A 5,389-nucleotide genomic window follows, 5' to 3' on the forward strand; every position below is an offset into this window, starting at 1 on the left:
TTGGAAGTATACTTTCAAAGGGAAAAAAGTCTTTAACATGACTGGCAGACTGCTATGCTTTGACAAACTGGTAAGACAAGTCATGTATGCATCTTATCTCCATTGTGCAGGCAGGATACTGATGAGTTAAGAGGTTACAGAGAGAGAATTTTGTCAAATAATATTTTGGAAGCTCCTGTGTGGAGGAATCCACTGTCTAATATGAAAGAATTGATAATGACAACTCTAAGAAGTCCTACATGGTTTTACACACACACACACACACACACACACACACACACACACACAGTAGAAAAATGTTCTTGCCTATGGTCTTGATTTCAGAAAAGTTTAAGAAAAACCCTCTAGTTCTAATGCTCATGTATCTGTATGCAGTCGGCTTAACTGAGTACTATTTATTCAAAGGAAAATAGAACATGCATGCACAGTACCTAAAACAATGCACCTTTATAAATAGACATAACACCTACTCTTCCATAACTACATTACTTAGCTAAGTATATATAGAACTGCTGGTACTAAAACCAAAACACCTCTACATAGCAGATTGTAATGAAAAATCTGTGGGCCACAGTTTCCTTACCTGCATATTTTAATTTAATGCACACAATCAAAGCCAACAGTGTTCAGGATTGAATCACGATGCCTTCTTACTCCTAGGAAGCAGCAAAGTGTATTCTGGCAAGTGATTTTGTTAAAATACACGTTTTGAATGTTCCTCTACAGAGTAAATGTACACAGAAAACATTTAAATGAATTGCACTTACATTTTTTCATTTGACTGTTGAGACAAATCTTCACACTGTAGCCCAGACTGGCTCAGAACTTACTGGGTAATACAGGTTAGCCTTGAACACATAGCAATTTGCCTGCCTCAGCTTCCTGAGAGCTGAAATTCCTGGTATTGCCTGCATATTGCATCTTAAATGTGATTTTTGTTGGGCACTGACATGGTTCTAGATGGTAACTATAAAGAAAGAAGAAGAGCGATCATAGCCAACACGGAGTGCACTGTGCAGCAGTGCCTACAGGAGCTCTCTTCACCCTCAGACTGCCCTATAAAACTCAGCTTGCTCTTTACTCAAATTTTACAAGTGACTAAACTGAGTCATGGAGATGTCTAATAACATCAATGACAACACAGAGGTGCCAGGTGGAGGGTTAGCATTCAGATGCAAGCTGTCTGTTCCCAAAGTCCATGATCTCAAACTGAAAATCACAAATGGAAGAAGAGAAGGAAGGAAAGAAGAGATGGAGGAGGGGAGGGAAGGGGGAGGGAGGGAGACAGAAGAGGGAGGGGGCGGAAGTCGGATAGCTCTTGCCTCTAAAATGCAAAGGAACAAATCTGAAAACTGCTCCACGAGAAATGGAAGCCGGTCTTTTAAAAAACAGCTGGAACTGATTTTATTTATTGAAGAAGCAGGGCTTGATGCCAAGTGAACACCATTATGAGTTTAGTGGAGGAGAAAGGACCGCAGAACCAGTCTGTTTGTGCTAGCTCTGAAGGCCTCCCTCCCAGGAATACATCCATCTGCCTCTGAATCGCAAACACTTCAACACTGCTGCTCCCTGCTTGGGCTTAAGAAGATGTCCAAGGGAGAAGACACCAGGAAGCCTAGAATATGAGAGAGCAGTGTTGCAATGTCATTTGGCTAGGAAACGTGTGCTCAGCTTCATGCCACTGAGGGGAAGCTGCTTCTTGACCTACAGTCCAGGCATCCAGCACACCAGCAGGCACCAAAGCAGAAACGATCCTTCCCGAGAAGAGACACCTTCCATATATCCATGGAGGAAAGAGAGATGGGAATAGACTCCCAGGAGGCCTGGGGCTCTGCTTCAAGGTACGAGCTATGTCAAATGCATAGCGCCATGGGTTCAATCCCAGTGCTATTAGAGAAAGAGACAGAGGGTGGAGGATTAGGAGTGGCAGCATGGTATTTACCATGAGAGAAAACAATTGTAACTTAACAAAAAAAATATGAACTATATGTATTCTATAGACATTCAATTCATCTGATGTAAACACAGCAAGGAACCTCTGCCCCCTCCCAAAATGCAAGCAAAGACATCAGATATCATTCTTTGGGCTTAGTTGGACCAGAAACAAAAGCCTTAGCTCCAGTGCCTGAAGGGCTACAGTGTGAGATCGTAGAAAATGTTGCATTGTTGTCGTTGTCATCGTTGTTGTTCCTCCACTGGGCTACTATGGAATAGCCTTCTTTAGTGTTTCAGAGTAGAACCAAAGACTTGATTTGCAAGCAATTTCATGTATTTTAGTACGGATGTTTTTAAAATAAAACTTTCTAATAAATGACAGTCCTGCAGATGGAGTAACGCTGTTTCCACTAAAAAGTGATCAGGCTATGAGCCCAGTGTTGAGAAAGGGCCCCAGTGCTTTGTGTCTGCTCATCTTCACCAAAGTCATCAGGACAGTGCTATGACTCCATTCCATGGAAAGAAGATGGGAGGCTCTGGTTACAGAAACCAGGAAAAGATGGAGCCAAGATTTAACCCCAGGGCCACAGGCCTTGTCATAAAAGGTGCTGTATTAAGAAACTTATCAGGAATATTAAAATTGCCCTCCATTTGGCAGACCTAACATTTACCACTAGCACATCCTTCTTGCAAACCAGCACACAGGACTGCTTTATTTCTTCTAGGCTGGGATTTTGCCCGTCCCACGGTGCAAAGGTAGTGACGGAGCACAGGTTGTTCTGTTGGCTCTAGGTTGGGAGAAAAGGTGGTTTGTGGTTCTACTGGGGGACCCTCTGGTTTGTTTGTGCCTTGACTCATGTTTTCTATGAATGTCAAATAAATGGTGATGGAGAAACCTCCCCTAGTTAGTCCCATCATCGAATAATTACATGAAAACTAGAAAACACATTTTAATTTCTTTATACTGAGACCTTCAGCTCCTATTTCTGATTTGTGCAGTCTCGTGCATTAGAACAAACATCAGTGGCTTCCGTTTCTCATGGCTTTCCTCCAAAGGGTCACCAAAAAAAAAAAAATCGTTTTCAAATATCCACAGTCTTGTCCAAGATGTCCATGAACTGGGTGTGAGACCTGCCCTGGAGCAAAGATAGACAAGGACTCTGAGACTCTTGGAGAGCTCGTTTCATGTCGCTTAGAGAAGACAGAAAGTTAGAAATTGTTTCTATTTTCTCGGTGTATGCTGTTGAGATAACTAAATTCGGGATACTAAATTCTGTCACCCTCATGACTGACTCATTACACAAGAATGTAAAAGCCACATATATCAGTGAGGTATTCAGAAGTGCTTATGCCTACCAAGATTTCACTGTTGCCTCTAATTTCAAAGTTACACTCTTATTCTTTTCTTCTAGAAAACTGCGAGTCTGGGCTCTCTTTCTGGGTTTTGCATCTTTACGTCTTTGGGGGCTGCATTGCACTACAATAGTGTTCCACAGCTGCAGCTTCCTACCATGTCTTTGGAATATTTCAGGATTTAACTTTCCAACTTAAGGATTTGTATAAAAATCTGACAAAATCCACCAGCCTCTCCAAGAGCAAGAGCCCTACCTCACCCCACCTCACACGGGACACAACCCACAGTTTGTCCTTTACGAAATGCTATAGATTGTTGGAAAACCCACCCATGCAAACTTTGTGGAACCCAAGATTAAGAGCTTCCAGAGTTCACATCTGGTTATGTAAGTTACCCTACATAAGCAGTGTGCCATGTTACCAGTTGGACGGTGGTGCAGCGTGTGCAGAACTGAAACCTAACCCCAACGCAGCTCGCCAAGCCTTCAGTAATCTACCAGAAGGACCTATGGTGTGTTCTAATTCATGTAAAGGTACCCAATGACCTCCGTGGTATGCTGTGGCATGCTCACGACCAGTCAACAAACTGTGTGCCCATTTTGCTTATCTCCTTCTAACCTATGCTTCAGCAATGCTCATTATGGTAACCCCGAATCAGCCATGGTAGACTATTAATATTACAGAAATTCACAGATGGACTACTACCCTCTTCCTGAGAGCACAGTGACAAAAGGTTTGCCACACACCATGTATCTGAACTAGTATAGATACTGGTGAATTTTAAATGAAAAGACAAACACCCCAGAGATTACTGTCACTTGTCCCAGTTGCTTTTAGGTCAAGAACACCGTGATCCTTGTGTTGTTCTAACATATAGGTGATGGCTAAAAGACAAGGAGGGGTTCCAGAGGGACATCTAAGGAATCTAGTTCTCATTCCATCCTGATGATCTAACAATAGGACCAAGAGCTATAAACTATGTCTTAAAAAGGCACCAACACCTGATAGCAATAACTGTCATGAGAACCATTAAGAAAATAAAACAGAGATGGTTGCTTATCCTTCTAAAAGATAAGGAACAGGAATAGAAGCTACAGGGGAGAATTAACCTACAGATTCATCTGTCTTTAAGATGGTGTGGGATGAAACCCTGTCCATATGAGATACAAATTGCTTTGGACTGATGTCAGGTGTCTTCTATAGGATTTTTTTTTAAAGAACTGCTCTTACAACTGAACCTCTGTCTGTTGCTAGTAAGCCTTCTCTTAGCAAGGGGGAGAAAAGTCAAGTCAAATGATTGATCCCATTTTTGAATTACAGAGGGCTATTGATTTTTCATAGGGTTCTTGTGCTCTCTCCAGAGAGAGTAGAGAAGGGAAAAAGTAATTCATTGATCAGAGCAGAGGGCCCACGTTCATCTATTGGCTTTCTGCATGTCCCCATTATCCCTGGTTCCAAGTGTATATTGAATTGCGTTTATTTTCATCATGGCAACCTGTCGCCAGAAATGTCTCCCCGTAACTATTAGTTTAAATCATCCTTTCCTCACAATGGTAATGAGTGACAATCTCCACTGTGGCCCTGGTCTCTGTGATATTATTCATTGGGCTTTACTGTTACCCCATCATAAGTCTGTGTGAAGAATTTATCAACACTCTCATAGGTTAAAAAAAGACATGATGATGTGACAACTTCTAAAATATATTGGAAACTAAAACAACTATCATCCTTTCAGTATTGTTACTATCCATGTGTGTGTGTGCATGTGTGAATGTGTGAACACACATGTTCATGCTTGTGTGGATGTGTCATGTAATAAAAATCGCTCAGAAGACCCTTGGGTTTTGAACCTACCCTGAAAGACGACTTTTTAAATGCACCCAAATGAGGTTTTCCATACCAAGCAACTGGAAAACAATACAGAGCCCCATTGAGCATGTGCAGAATAAATCAAGTAGCCATAACCATTCTCTATTTTATTTGCAGAAATGATCACTTTTCTGTACATTTGACTCCCGATAGAATCTTTACGATAGATAGTAGTAAAGTGAGGTCTGAGTAGCCAAGGAACACACAACAGTGGGGAACCAACAGAAACCAG

Source organism: Arvicanthis niloticus, chromosome 27 (genome assembly GCF_011762505.2).
Source record: "Arvicanthis niloticus isolate mArvNil1 chromosome 27, mArvNil1.pat.X, whole genome shotgun sequence".
Taxonomy (NCBI): domain Eukaryota; kingdom Metazoa; phylum Chordata; class Mammalia; order Rodentia; family Muridae; genus Arvicanthis; species Arvicanthis niloticus.